Consider the following 15,760-nt stretch of genomic DNA (forward strand, 5'->3'; position numbering starts at 1 on the left):
TTGGGAGGCCTATGTCCCGGGGCGGGAGGTCTCTATTGATGAGTCGCTCATCAGCTTCAAGGGGAGACTCAGCTTCCGTCAATACATCCCGACCAAGCGAGCGCAGTATGGCGTGAAGATGTATAAACTTTGCGAGAGTACCTCCGGGTACACTTGCAAGTTTATAGTGTGTGAGGGACGAGATTCCCGTTTTGAACCCCCAGAATGTCCCCCCACTCTAAGTGTTAGCGGGAAAATCGTTTGGGGCCTTTTGCACCCATTGCTAGATAAAGGTTACTACCTTTACGTGGATAACTTTTATACTAGTATCCCTCTCTTTACATCCCTCGCCGCCAGATCCACGGTCGCTTGTGGGACAGTCCGGAAGAATCAAAGAGGCCTTCCGCCCCATCCCCTACATGCTCCTATCCCCTGGGGTGAGTCCCGTGCCTTTTCCCATGAGAACCATGAGGAAAACACGTGTATGGTATAAAAAGGTTGCGGTCTACATGGTACAGGTTGCCATGTACAACTCTTTTATACTGTACAAGTACGCTGGCAACACAGGGACATACCTGCAGTTCCAAGAGGTAGTTCTAAGGGCCTTCATCTTTGGTGACCGCCAAGGAGCGGCTCAGAGCACCTCTGGAACTTTAGGTCCCCGGATCGTCCCGGGCCAACACTTTCCTGGTGTGATACCCAACACTAGAAGGTCGGGACGAACCCAGAAGAAATGCAGAGTGTGTCACAAGAAGGGGAGACGGAGGGACACCACCATTCAGTGTGACACTTGCCCAGATAATCCAGGCCTCTGCATAGGCTGCTTCAGGGAGTATCACACTTCCATAGAGTACTAAATTTTCCATCCTTTGCCCTAATTTTCCTTCCCCAGAATTCGGCTCCAATGTACCAGTCCAGGGTACATTGACTTCCAAATTTTATACCAAAATACCCTACCCCTCCCAAAAAAAAAAAAAAAAGTTTCCCAATACCCCAATATGTTTTTTTTCTTCCCCCTAAAAATGGGTCATGGGACACAGAATCAACAGCATTGGAGGTTTGCAGTTTCCTCAAATGCGCAACACTCTCTCTCCACCTGAGTGGGTTGCGCATTTGAGGTAACAGAATAGGGACGGCCCCACACATCCCCTTCCCAGAATGATGATTCAGACTATAGGGTTTGGGGCGGGCATCATTTTTACTTTTGGCTGTACTCTGGGTCATCATTCTGGGAAAATAATTGGCATATCAGTACTAAAATTGCAATTTTCTTCCCCCCCATAGTACATTTCATCCATTCCTGGAAAATAAATGAAGGGAACACCCGTCTGTTCCAAATCTCCACTTGACCCTATACACCTTCCCTAGGGGGTGTACTGTTTGTAGTATTCTCACATGTGGGTGTTCCTTTCTTGTATTTTCCTCTGAATGTATGTAACTGTTAGGTCCGTAACAAACATCCGCCTCAAATGCGGAGAGTTCTCGCTGAGCTCTGTCATATTTCCAGGCGACAATTCGGAGTCACATGTTAGTTGTTCCCAGAAAGATGAAGCAGAGCATAGGTTGAAAATTGCAATTTTCCAAAAGCTACCCTTCATCCATTCCTGGAAAATAAATTTAGGAAACACCTGTGCGTTAAAAATGTCCTCTTTACCCCTATACCCATTCCTCAGGGTGGGTACTTTCTGTAATGGTGTCACATGTGGGTGTTTCATTTTTGTATTTTCCTCGGAATGTATGTAACCGTCAGCTACTGATATGCCATAGGCCACAAATACAAAAAGTGACCTCTATGACTTCTGAGCCTTGTTGTGCGCCCGCCCAGCACGTTACCCCATATGTGGATGTATTTTTATAGTCAGGGGGAAAAGCCCTCAAAAATTTGTAACCCAATATCTCATATTACCCCTTGTTAAAATGTAAAAAATTGGGTAACCCCAGCATTTTAGTGTAAAAACATCTTATTTTTCAATTTATGGCCCATTTTTCAAAAAACCTGTGAGGTGTTATTTCCCACTGTACCCCTTGTTACGTTCATTGAGGGGTGTAGTTTCTAAAATGGTGTCAAATGTTTTTTTTTTTTGTGGCTGTTATTGCACAATGGGGGCTTTATAAATGCACATGACCCCCGACTTCGATTTCAACAAAATTTCACTCCTTCTATTCTGAGCATTGTATTGCGTCCACAGAGCAATTTACATCCACATATGGGGTATTTTTTTTTTCTCAGACGAAGTTGTTCTACAAGTTTTGGGGGCCTTTTGCCCTATTACCCAATGTGAAAATGAAACATTTGGGGTAACACTATCAATATAGTGGAAAAAAAATCAAATTTTTCACTTTTACAGCCCACTGTTCGAAAAATCTGTGAGGTGTAAGTACTCACTGTAACACTGTTGCGTTCTCCAAGGGGTCTAGTTTGCAAAATAGTATGCCATGTGTTTTTTTTTTTGCTGTCCTGGCACCATAGGGGCTTCCTAAATTCGGCATGCCCGAAGAGCAAAATTTGCTTCCAAAAAGCCAAATGTGACTACTCCTCTTCTGAGACCTGTAGTGCGCCAGCAGAGCACTTTTCACCCCCATATGGGGTGTTTTCTGAATCGGGAGAAATTGGGCTTAAAATTATGGGGGGTATTTTCTGCTTTAACCCTTTGTAAAAATGTGAAATTTTTGGGAAACAAAGCATTTTAGGTAAAATATTTTTTTTTTACATATGCAAAAGTCGTGAAACCCCTGTGGGGTATTAAGGTTCACTTTATCAATTGTTACGTTCCCCAAGGGGTCTAGTTTCCAAAATGTTATGCCATGTGTTTTTTTTTTGCTGTCCTGGCACTATAGGGGCTTCCTAAATGCGGCATGCCCCCAGAGCAAAATTTGCTTCCAAAAAGCCAAATGTGACTACTCCTCTTCTGAGACCTGTAGTGCGCCAGCAGAGCACTTTTCACCCCCATATGGGGTGTTTTCTGAATAGAGAGAAATTGGGCTTCAAATTTTGGGGGGTATTTTCTGCTTTAACCCTTTGTAAAAATGTGAAATTTTGGGGAAACCAAGCATTTTAGGTAAAATAAATGTTTTGTTTTTTTTTACATATGCCAAAGTCGTTAAACCCCTGTGGGGTATTAAGGTTCACTTTACCCCTTGCTACGTTCCCCAAGGGGTCTAGTTTCCAAAATGGTATGCCATGTGTTTTTTTCTGCTGTCCTGGCACCATAGGAGCTTCCTAAATGCGGCATGCCTCCAGAGCAAAATTTGCTTCCAAAAAGCCAAATGTGACTCCATCCCTTCTGAGACCTGTAGTGCGCCAGCAGAGCACTTTTCACCCCCATATGGGGTGTTTTCTGAATCGGGAGAAATTGGGCTTCAAATTTTGGGGGGTATTTTGTGCTTTGACCCTTTGTAAAAATGTAAAATTATTGGGAAACCAAGCATTTTAAGTACATTTTTTTTTTTTTTTACATTTGCAAAAGTCATGAAACACCTGTGGGGTATTAAGGCTGACTTTATCCCATGCTACATTCCCCGAGGGGTCTAGTTTCCAAAATGGTATGCCATGTGTTTTTTTTGCTGTTTTGACACCCTAGGGGCTTCCTAAAGGAGACATGCCCCCCAAAAACCATTTCAGAAAAACTTACTCTCCAAAATCCCCTTGCCGCTCCTTCCCTTCTGAGCCCTCTACTGCGCCCGCCGAACACTTTACATAGACATATGAGGTATGTGCTTACTCGAGAAAAATTGGGCTACAAATACAAGTAAACATTTTCTCCTTTTTACCCCTTGCAAAAATTCAAAAATTGGGTCTACAAGAACATGCGAGTGTAAAAAATTAAGATTTTGAATTTTCTCCTTCACTTTGCTGCTATTCCTGTGAAACACGTAAAGGGTTAAAACACTGACTGAATGTCATTTTGAATACTTTAGTGGGTGCAGTTTTTATAATGGAGTCATTTGTGGGGTATTTCTAATATGAAGACACTTCAAATCCACTTCAAACCTGATCTGGTCCCTAAAAAATATAGAGTTTCAAAATTTTGTGAAAAATTTGAAAATTGCTGCTGAACTTTGAAGCCCTCTGGTGTCTTCCAAAAGTAAAAACTCATAAATTTTATGATGCAAACATAAAGTAGACATATTGTATATGTGAACCAAAAAAAAATTATTTTGAATATCCATTTTCCTTACAAGCAGAGAGCTTCAAAGTTAGAAAAATGCTAAATTTACAATTTTTTCATCAAATTTGGGGATTTTTCACAAAGAAAGGACGCAAGTTACCGTAAAATTTTACCACTATGTTAAAGTAGAATATGTCACGAAAAAACAATCTCGGAATCAGAATGATAAGTAAAAGCATTCCAGAGTTATTGATGTTTAAAGAGACAGTGGTCAGAATTGCAAAAAAAAAAACCTTAAGGGGTTAAAACACTGAACTCCTCCTTTTTGTGCCAACTTGGAATCTCTGTCTGTGATACCCAGTCCAACTTGGCTCCAGCCTCCACTCATCTTTAAAGGGGTACTCCGGTGGAAAACTTTTTTTTTTTAACCCCTTAAGGACACATGACGTACTGGAACGTCATGTATCCACTCCCGATCTATAAAGCGGGGCCACAGCCGGGTCAGGACCCGTGGCTAATAGCGCGCGGCATTGATCGCTGTGCCGCGCGTTATTAACCCTTTAGACACGGAGTTCAAAGTTGAACGCCGCGTCTAAAGTGAAACCGAAAGTATGCCGGCTAGCTCAGTGGGCTGTTCGGGATAGCCGCGGCGAAATTGCGGCATCCCGAACAGCTTACAGGACAGCGGGAGGGCCCCTACCTGCCTCCTCGCTGTCCGATCGCCGAATGACTGCTCAGTGTCTGAGATCCAGGCATGAGCAGTCATGCGGCAAAATCATCGATCACTGGTTTCCTATGAGAAACCAGTGATCAATGATAAAGATCAGTGTGTGCAGTGTTATAGGTCCCTATGGGACCTATAACACTGCAAAAAAAAAAGTGAAAAAAAGTGAATAAACATCATTTAACCCCTTCCCTATTAAAAGATTGAATCACCCCCCTTTTCCCATGAAAAAAAAAAAAACAGTGTAAATAAAAATAAACATAAACATATATGGTATCACCGCATGCGGAAATGTCTGAATTATAAAAATATATCATTAATTAAACTGCAAGGTCAATGGCGTGCGCGCAAAAACATTCCAAAGTCCAAAATAGTGCATTTTTGGTCACTTTTTATATCATGAAAAAATGGATAAAAAGCGATCAATAAGTCCTATCAATGCAAAAATGGTACGGTTAAAAACTTCAGATCACGGCGCAAAAAGTGAGCCCTCATACTGCCCCATACACAGAAAAATAAAAAAGTCATAGGGGTCAGAAGATGACAATTTTAAACGTATAAATTTTCCTGCATGAAGTTAGGATTTTTTCCAGAAGTACGACAAAATCAAACCTATATAAGTAGGGTATCATTTTAATCGTATGGACCTACAGAATAAATATCAGGTGTCATTTTTACCAAAAAATGTACTGCGTAGAAACGGAAGCCCCCAAATCAAACAAGAATTGCATCTGTTCCTAGGCTTAGGCTGGGATTAAACACGACTTATGTGTGGCGTTTTTCAAAGCCCACATTGCTTTATTTTTGGTGTTCCCCCTCCCCCCCTTTCGACAGACGTCTGTTCAACTGTTGCAAAGCTACGACTCCAAGCATGCCCAGGGCATGCTGGGAATTGTAGATTTGCAACAGATGGACAGCCACAAGGGATCAGTGGTGCAGTATGTCAATCTAGGACCATGGTGTCTGATCTTGAACTGGCAGCAGGAGCCACGACCACTATAAATCAGTGGCTGCCGGGATGTCTAACGTGTGACATCCTTTGCTCCAGACCACAACGTCAGGGATGTCACTCGTCAGACGTCCCGTCAGGCAGTGCTGCTCATTGAGCCTGTCAGAGCCACACTGATCTGTGTAAGAAACCTATGGGCCCAGGCTGTTGGGACCACCAAATTATAATTACAAATACTGAGTGTCTGGTTAGGAGAAACAAGTATATTGCACCCACAGGGATTAGCGCCATTTTAATAAAAAATTGCCCCAAATCCCTTAGATAACAGTCATGCAGAATATATAAGAAAGCTTTTTTGTTTTTCAGCCAATCAGAGAGCAGCACTAATGAAATAGAACTCTCAGGAGGTAACAGCGTGTCACACATGTGATGTCATAACCATTGTCCACCAGAGAGCAGCACTGAGCAGATATAACACTGCTCCTGCTCATTCTTTATCAGTGAGGGGCTGATGCTGGACACTGTAGGGACCGAGAATGCAAAGTCATATACACTACTGTGACTGGTAAGTGTCACATTGTTGTGACCAAAAGGTCTTTAGTGCAGTTCAATGTGCTTTTCTATAATAAACATGTAAATAATCTATCTTTTATTTTCCTATCTTAGATGCATTATTTCCAGGATGTGGAGTAGCATTTCCGGACCTACAGCAAGACGTTGGATGAAGACGTGGATTTCCAGACCTAGCAAGAATTTGGATGAAGGCACAGCCCCTCGAATCACGTACATACACAGACACATTGGCCCAAATTCTAGAGGTAACCTCCTTTAGTATGCCCAGAGGAAGGGCAATACAGTAGCCATGGATTCCCTACAGGTTTCCTCCCCTCTGGAGGTTTTTCCTGTCCTGAGTATTAGTTACTGTACGCTCTTTGTGAGTGATGGAGGTTACATAAAATCCCTACACAAACATTTTAATATATAATAAATAAAGTTCCCCTTTTTAAACCATTCTTTAACTTGTTTGACTCATTTATTTTATTTGTGTGTGAAAAATAGTGTTAGCAAAACGTGGATGACATGAGTTTTTTTCTTTAAGTCTCCAAAGCTGCTCTCCTGCATGATCTGCATAATGCCGTGCGGAGAGAGGCAACTGGCTTAGGGTGTTTTTTACAGATGCAAAAGTCGTGAAACCCCTGTGGGGTATTAAGGTTCACTTTACCCCCAGAGCTAAATTTGCTTACAAAAAGCCAAATGTGACTCCTTCTCTTCTGAGACCTGTAGTGCGCCAGCAGAGCACTTTTCACCCCCATATGGGGTGTTTTCTGAATCGGGAGAAATTGGGCTTCAAATTTTGGGGGGAATTTTCTGCTTTAACCCTTTGTAAAAATATAAAATTTTTGGGAAACCAAGCATTTTAGGTAAAAATTATAAAATTTTTTTTTACATATGCCAAAGTCGTGAAACCCCTGTGGGGTATTAAGGTTCACTTTACCCCTTGTTACGTTCCCCAAGGGGTCTAGTTTCCAAAATGGTATGCCATGTGTTTTTTTCTGCTGTCCTGGCACCTTAGGGGCTTCCTAAATGCGGCATGCCTCCAGAGCAAAATTTGCTTCCAAAAAGAAAAATGTGACTCCATCCCTTCTGAGACCTGTAGTGCGCCAGCAGAGCACTTTTCACCCCCATATGGGGTGTTTTCTGAATCGGGAGAAATTGGGCTTCAAATTTTGGGGGGTATTTTGTGCTTTGACCCTTTGTAAAAATGTAAACTTTTGGGAAACCAAGCATTTTAGGTACATTTTTTTTTTTTTACATTTGCAAAAGTCATGAAACACCTGTGGGGTATTAAGGCTCACTTTATCCTATGTTACATTCCCCGAGGGGTCTAGTTTCCAAAATGGTATGCCATGTGTTTTTTTTTTTTTTTGCTGTTTTGACACCCTAGGGGCTTCCTAAAGGTGACATGCCCCCCAAAAACCATTTCAGAAAAACGTACTCTCTAAAATCTTGTTTAACATGTTGTGGATGACAACTTGATGAGTGTAACAGGCTATTTCCCGCACATGGTTTGCGGTATAGCTTGGTGTGTACACATGCGTTTTCTGTATCTCCAATTAAGGTGACATCCAAAAAATCAATTACTTCCTCAGATAAACTGAACGTAAATACTAGAGAAAAATCATTATTATTCAAAAAAGTGAGAAAATCATGTGCTTGACATGATGACCCCCTCCATATTAGGAGGAGGTCGTCTATGTATCTCCCGTACCAACCGACCAAAAATTGGAAAGGGTTGGCAGGGGAGAACAAGACGACCTCCTCCCAATATGCCATGTAGATATTCGCTAAAGAAGGTGAAAATTTAGAGCCCATAGGGCAACCGGTTATCTGCAAATAATACACATTATAAAAGCTAAAAAAATTATGATGTAAAAAAAAGTATAACACTTGCAATATATATTCCTGTAATTCAGGACTGTAATTGCTATATTTCTGTAAGTGGTATGCTATGGCATCAACAGCCCTGTCGTGTGGGATACACGTGTACAGGGCCGTGATATCACAGGATAACCAACTCTCATTATTTGTCTATTTCATCTTTTTTACTGCTTGGAGTAATGATTTGGTATCCTTAATAAATTCCTGAATTATTCCTGAAATTGAATTGACTGGTCTGGAGAGGGTGCACCCACCTCGGAGAGGGGGCGACTGGAACAGAGCACTATTCAGACGGGAAGCGTTTTGGATTAGACACACGCTTCCCAGCAGGTCTGAACTATAGACATGATCTTAGTTATATATACTAATTACAGTTAGAATATTTTCTTAATATGGCACTGATATATATGTATACATATTTATGGTTCCGGTGCAAGTTATTTTCATTGGCTAATTCTAAGTTATCTGCTTTTACTTAACAGTGACACCAAATATAAAAAAGAAGTTTTTATTCCTAATACAGTAGGTGATCTCTCGAGAAAGCCTTGGAGACTTAGCAATGGACTGAAACTGGTAGATGGATAAAGAATTATTAAAAAACTGTAAACCACAGACTTGATACATGGACTTTGTTAAGTCAAACACAAGTGCCAAGATTCAAACAGTCTTTTTTTTCCTTAAACTTGGGGAAGGTGAGATGTCATGAGTAGGTATGGGGCATTTTTCTCCACAGTCCTCCACATAGGCAGGTTTTAATCCATCTTTGCTCCCATTGCTTCACTGCTATTGCTTCTTTGGAGACTTTAGCATTGTTACACAACCACACCTGGGAAAAAATTATTCAAGACAAGGAAGAATTTAGTTACTTAAGTGGCATTGTGGGCTAATTTAAAAACATCTAGTTTTTACATGGAGTGCCATGCCTCATCTACACAAAGGCTCATGTACACACAAAGGCTCAACTAAGTAGTTTAACTAATTTAAAATCCTTTCAAAATCAAACAATATACTAGTCAGCCAGACACATCTGTTATGGAGGGGGGGGGGGGGGGGGGGGAGAAGATTTATGGGAATCAGATAATTGTCAAAGAAGGCCAATGTGAGAGACAGGAACATCAACTACTGTAAGAACAAAAAGATGGAGCCTAGACAACCAAATGAAACTAAAACCTTTTTCCCTGCAGCGCCTCTACAGACAAATGTAAAAATTGCATTCTTAGTACTTGAATTGTATCCAAAGATTGGCTTCTCTTCAGGAGAGACTGGAGAGCTTACAAAGATTCTCAGATGTCTTTCATAAAAGGTCTAAATGTTATATAGTTTGAACACCATGTTAAACGCAGATTATTTATCATTAGAGAAGAACATTTTCCATACTACTAGTAGGAGGTTAAAATGAATGGACTTGTTTATAAAGCTGAATAATGTCACCTACCAGATAAGCAGGAGTACAGATGTGGGAGGTGGGAATACCGGCAGGGGTTTCCCTGTCCTTCCAGTGAAGATCCGATTGTGGCACTGTAGCGCTACACTGGCGTGATGACACAGGAGTCGGGTGTAAAGTAGTAGTACTTTTTATAATTAGTCATAAAAAAAGTGACATACAGGGTTGGACTACGCGTTTTGGAGGGACTCGCTACTTTCTCAGGTCCAGGTTACATTGTATAAGTAAAGCATCTTTTTTATATGCTCACATACATGAATAAAATAACACATTATACATTTGAATTTTGGCGGGACTGGAAGCCATTGGAGGCTGAGTGTGACGTCAGCCTCCAGGGTCTGTTGTACAGGTTCTGTTGGTGTATAGGAATGAATGGGCTAGATCTATAACATTGTTATTTTTTTTTCTGACTATTGAAACCAATAGGCCCATTGTGGTCTATGGAGATCTTGCAGCAAGTGGGGCAGACAGCTAAACAGCAAGGTCCTGGTAGTAGCATGGATGGGAGACCCCAGTGTGGGTTCGAGTTGATAAGAACCAGAAACCAATCGATTTTTGGATTTTCAAGAGGTCAGCCTGAAACCACATCAGAAAAAGATGGAACATTTCTTCTCCCCAAGAAAGAGAAAAACCATAGAAGCGAGGAGAAAGAAAGGAGACTTTAGAAAAACCTAACAGAGAAACTGCAGATAGAGCAAAAATGAACAATAACTCAGATAAAGACGCCCTTTTTTAACCTCTCCTAGGGCTGGGCGGTATACCGGTTCATACCGAATACCAACATTTTTGGGTTGCACGATATTAATTTTTCCCATACCGCAATACCGGTTTGGCCCCTCCCCCTTGGGAATGAATTATCAGCCCAGCGCTGCGCTGTCCACTAATCCTATGTGACCCGCCAGTGCTGTTCTTCTCCCCCTCCCCCCACCAAATCATGTGACCAACCAGCGCTGTTCTGCTCCCCCCCCCCCCCACCAAATAATGTTACCCGCCAGCGCTGTTCTGCTCCCCCCCAATTAATTATCAGCCCAGCGGGGTACTACTCACATGTGTCACCCGCAAGCACTGCCCTCCTCCTCCTCTTTGTTGGGGGCCGCCGGAGCTGGAACTCTATACTGTACGCCAGTGGTCTCCAACATGCGGACCTACAGCTGTTGCAAAACTACAACTCCCAGCATGCCTGGAGTTGTAGTATTGCAACAGCTGGAGGTCCACAGGTTTGAGACCACTGCTGTATGCTGTATCCCTATGCCCGGGCTGCAAAAGATAAAGAAAATAAACTTTAAAGGGGTTATCCAGGAAAAAACTTTTTTTATGTATCAACTGGCTCCAGAAAGTTAAACAGATTTGTAAATTACTTCTATTAAAAAATCTTAATCCTTTCAGTACTTATGAGCTTCTGAAGTTAAGGTTGTTCTTTTCTGTCTCTCTGATGACACCTGCTCTCTGATGACACCTGTCTCGGGAAACGCCCATTTTAGAAGAGGCTTGCTATGGGGATTTGCTTCTAAACTGGGTGTTTCCCGAGACAGGTGTCATCAGAGAGGATTTAGACAGAAAAGAACAACCTTAACTTCAGAAGCTCATAAGTACTGAAAGGATTAAGATTTTTTTTTTTAATAGAAGTAATTTACAAATCTGTTTAACTTTCTGGAGCCAGTTGATATATAAAAAAAAGTTTTCCCCTGGAATACCCCTTTAATTTACCTACGTCGGCCTTACGCTGATGGACAGGAACGTCGGACAGCCGTCAGCCTATCACCGTGTAAGGAGCTCTGGACGGCTTCTTACATGACAATGCGTTTAACCCATCACTGGCCGGGGCGGGACATCGCTCCGGCTGGTGATAGGCTGACGGCTGTCCGACGTTCCAGTCCCAAGGAACAGCATGAGGCCGACGAAGGCAAGTTAAAGTTTATTTTCTTTATCTTTTGCAGCCCGGGTATAGGGATACAGGGTACAGCAGTAGTCTCCAACCTGCGGACATCCAGCTGTTGAAAAACTACAACTCCCAGCATGTCCGGACAGCAGTTACCAGCTACTGCCAGCAAAACCCAAAAAGTAGGGAAGCTCACAAGATCAGAACAACGTGCCATTAAAGAAAATGGAAATATAGTATTCAGACCCGCGGATAAAGGTGGGGGACTTGTCATCCAGGACTACCAAGACTACCATAAAGAAGCACTGAACATTTTGAATGATCCCGAATACTACTGCAAATTGAACTACAACCCGTTTCCACCACTACAAGAAAAACTACAACACATGTTGGACCAGGCACTAAGTCAGAACACCATCAGCAAAAACGAGAAGAGCTTGCTATTCATCAATAATACATCCATACCATTCTACTACCACCTACAGAAAGTTCCTAAAAACACTACAAACCCACCCGGTCGACAATCTCTGGCATAAACAGCCACACATCTCAAATATTGAACTTTCTAGACCTCAATCTTCAGGATTACATCAAACTACTTCCCAGCTATTTAACCCCTTAATGACGCCGGACGTAAATGTACGTCCTGGTGAGCTGGTACTTAACGCACCAGGACGTACATTTCCATCCTATACATAACCACGAGCATCGGAGCGATGCTTGGCAGACATCCGTGATCGCGCGGATGTCCACCATTAATCCCTCAGATGCCGTGATCAATACAGATCACGGCATCTGCAGCATTGTGGACACTAAAATGGACGATCGGAGATTGGATGATCCAGCATGGCAGCCGGAGCTTCCCTCACCTGCCTCCGCTGCCTTCCACGGGTCTTCTGCTCTGGTCTGGGATCGAGCAGTCCAGAGCAGAATATGACCGATAATACTGATCAGTGCTATGTCCTATGCATAGCACTGAACAGTATTAGCAATCGAATGATTGCTATAAATAGTTCCCTATGGGGACTATTAAAGTGTAAAAATAAAAGTAAAAAAAATTAAAAAAAAATATGGGAAAAACCACTTTTTGGTCACTTTTTATATCATGGAAAAATGAATAAGTCCTATCAATGCAAAAATGGTACCCCTAAAAACGTCAGATTATGGCGCAAAAAAATTAGCCCTCATACCACCCCATACGCGGAAAAAATAAAAAAGTTATAGGGGCCAGAAGATGACAATTTTGAACGTATAAATTTTCCTGCACGTAGTTATGATTTTTTCCAGAAGTATGACAAATCAAACCTATATAAGTAGGGTATAATTTTAATCGTATGGACCTACAGAATAAAGAGAAGGTGTCATTTTTACCGAAAAATGTACTGTGTAGAAACAGAAGCCCCCCAAAAATTACTAAATGGCTTTTTTTTTTCTATTTTGTCTCACAATGATTTTTTTTTTCTGTTTCGTCGTACAATTTTGGGTAAAATGACTGATGTCATTACAAAGTAGAATTCTTGGCGCAAAAAATAAGCCATTTTTATGTGCAAAATTGAAAGAGTTATGATTTTTTAAAGGTAAGGAAGAAAAAAAGAAAATGCAAAAACAGAAAACCCCTGAGTCCTAAGGGGTTAAAGAGCTCCGATGACTTGATCAAAATGCTACGCCCCCTGAAATGGCAAGAAGACTACAGAGTCATCACATTAGATGTCACTGCACTGTATTTAAACATCAAACACAATATCGGCCTAGACTGCATCAGAAACACCATACTTATTGACACCACTATACCCCCCAATCAAAAAGAGTTCCTTCTCGATTGCCCCCGGACCATTCTCACCAACAACTTCTTCAGATACGACGGCGGGTGGCGCCGTCTTACGCTAACTTGGTTATGGGGGCCATTGAAGAAAAATCATAACAACCCAGACACTGTACAAAGATCATGTGATCGTCTACCGACGCTACATAGACGACCTCTTCCTGGTATGGAAAGGGCCCCCACACCTCATCCAACTTTTTGTGGGGAACATCAACCACAACGACTGGGGGAATCAAACTTACATCCAATCATTCCAGCCTCGAGATCAGCAATGAAAATGGAGAAATTATCACAGCAACCCATTTCAAGAAAGGAGATTTTTTTTAACACTTACCGTAAAATCTCTTTCTCGAAGGATCTATTGGGGGACACAGACCATGGGTGTATGCTGCTGTCTCTAGGAGGTATGACACTATGGCAACAAAAAAGTCGGCTCCTCCCAGCAGAATATACCCGCCTCCCGGCCCTGAGCTAATCAGTTTTAGTACCAGAGCAATAGGAGAGGACCGACAGGTCAAGGAAAAAACACGAACAAGAAAACCAAAGAGAAACCCAAAAGGGCGGGAGCTGTGTCAGCCAATGGATCCTTCGAGAAAAAGATTTTACGGTAAGTGTTAAAAAAATCTCCATTTCTCTATCGGCTCCATTGGGGGACACAGTCCGTGGGACGTAACAAAGCCGTCCCTTGGGTGGGCAGATAATCAGTTAGGCAGACGGTTGATCCACTGCCGCCTGCAGCACTTTACGGCCCAGACTAGCATCAGCCGATGCGAAGGTATGAACCGGGTAGAACCTCGAGAAAGTGTGCAAAGACCAAGTAGCCGCCTTGCCAATCTGCGAGGCCAAGGCCTTGTTCTGGAGAGCCCAGGATGCTCCAACAGAACAGTAGAATGAGCCACAACCCTGAAGGGAGGAACCCTCCCCCTACAGCGATAGGCTTCCGAAATGGCAGACCGGATCCACCGAGAAATGGTGGCCTTGAAAGCAGGTCGTCGCAAGGGACAACCTGCTTTCAAGGCCACCATTTCTCGGTGGATCCGGTCTGCCATTTCGGAAGCCTAAGGACGTAAGGATGAAAAAGGAATCACACTGACGAAACGAAGAAGTGATAGAGAGGTAAGGCCTAACAGCCCGAACCACATCCAGTTTGTGGAGTAAATGCTCCTTAGGATGAGAAATAGCGGGACAAAAGGACGGAAGAACAATGTCCTCATTGAGATGAAAGGCCGAAACAACCTTAGGCAAAAAGAAAGGATCTGGCGGAAGACAACCTTGTCCTGGTGAAGCACCAGAAACGGAGAACGGCAGCAGAGAGCTGCCAATTCAGACACTCTCCGAATGGAGGTGATAGCAACAAGAAATGCCACTTTCCAAGAAAGGAGGCGCAGGGACACCTCCCTAAGGGGTTCAAAAGGTTCACTTTGGAGGACCCCAAGAACCAGATTCAAGTCCCAAGGGGGAGAAGGTGACCGATGAGGAGGGGCAGAATGCGCCACTCCTTGAAGAAAGGTCCGGACATGAGAATTAGAAGCCAGAGGACGCTGGAAAAGAATAGAAAGGGCCGAAACCTGACCCTTAAGGGAACTGAGAGACAACCCCAGTTCCAATCCTGACTGCAAAAAAGAGAGAAGACGGGAAACCGAAAAGGTAACAGGACACAAGACCTAAGCTTCACACCAACTAAAAGAAGACTGGCAGGTACGGTGGTAAATTTTTTGCCGAGGAGGACTTACGAGCCCTGAGCACGGTGCGAATGACTTGGGAAGAGAAACCGCGGCTCTCAAAACCGCGGTCTCGACCGCTACACCGTCAAAACAGAGACGGTAATAGGGGTAGAACAGGAGACCTGAGGTAAGAGGTCTGGACGATAGGGAAGGCACAACGTTAAGTCGTTCAGGAGCCTGACCATGATGACGTACCACGCCCGCTGGGCCACTAGAATGATGGAAACGTCCCACAGACTTTCCTCAGGACCCCGAAAAGAGAAGAAAGGGAGGAAACAGATATGGTAGGGCAAAGGCCGACCACCAAATAGACAAGGTAGGGAAAGGCTCGACCAAGAGAAAGGAACGCTTCAGTTGTGGCGGGACAAGCAGAGGTCCACGCCTGGAGCGCCCCAGGCGTTGCAGATCACAGCAAACACCCCTGGATGTAGGGACCAGTGGCCTTGGACAACTGAGGACCGGCCGAGAAGACCACATCCCAGGGACGGCCAGACTGAAGATAACTGAGATGGCCGGAAACCTGAGTTCCGCCCAGGAGGGAAATTCCCAAGAAGCAAGCAAAGAAAGAATTGCCCTAGGCCTCAAAATGCTGAAGGGGAAAAAGTTTCTCGGGGGGCCAAGACCCCAGACTGGGCGGTCCCTGAAAACACCTCCCCAGCCTGACAGACTGGCAGGGATGGACAGGAAGGAG

The 15,760-nt window shown here is 43.2% G+C and overlaps 1 long non-coding RNA gene across 1 annotated transcript; it reads left to right on the top strand.

The window, feature by feature from the left end:
- The first annotated feature begins 6,251 nt into the window (after positions 1-6,251).
- Positions 6,252-6,774, top strand: LOC130267922 (uncharacterized). Its single transcript, XR_008843338.1, has 2 exons — positions 6,252-6,326; positions 6,428-6,774. It is a non-coding gene; the product is annotated as an uncharacterized LOC130267922 (long non-coding RNA).
- The last annotated feature ends 8,986 nt before the right edge of the window (positions 6,775-15,760 follow it).

This window comes from Hyla sarda, chromosome 1 (assembly GCF_029499605.1).
Source record: "Hyla sarda isolate aHylSar1 chromosome 1, aHylSar1.hap1, whole genome shotgun sequence".
Taxonomy (NCBI): Eukaryota; Metazoa; Chordata; class Amphibia; order Anura; family Hylidae; genus Hyla; species Hyla sarda.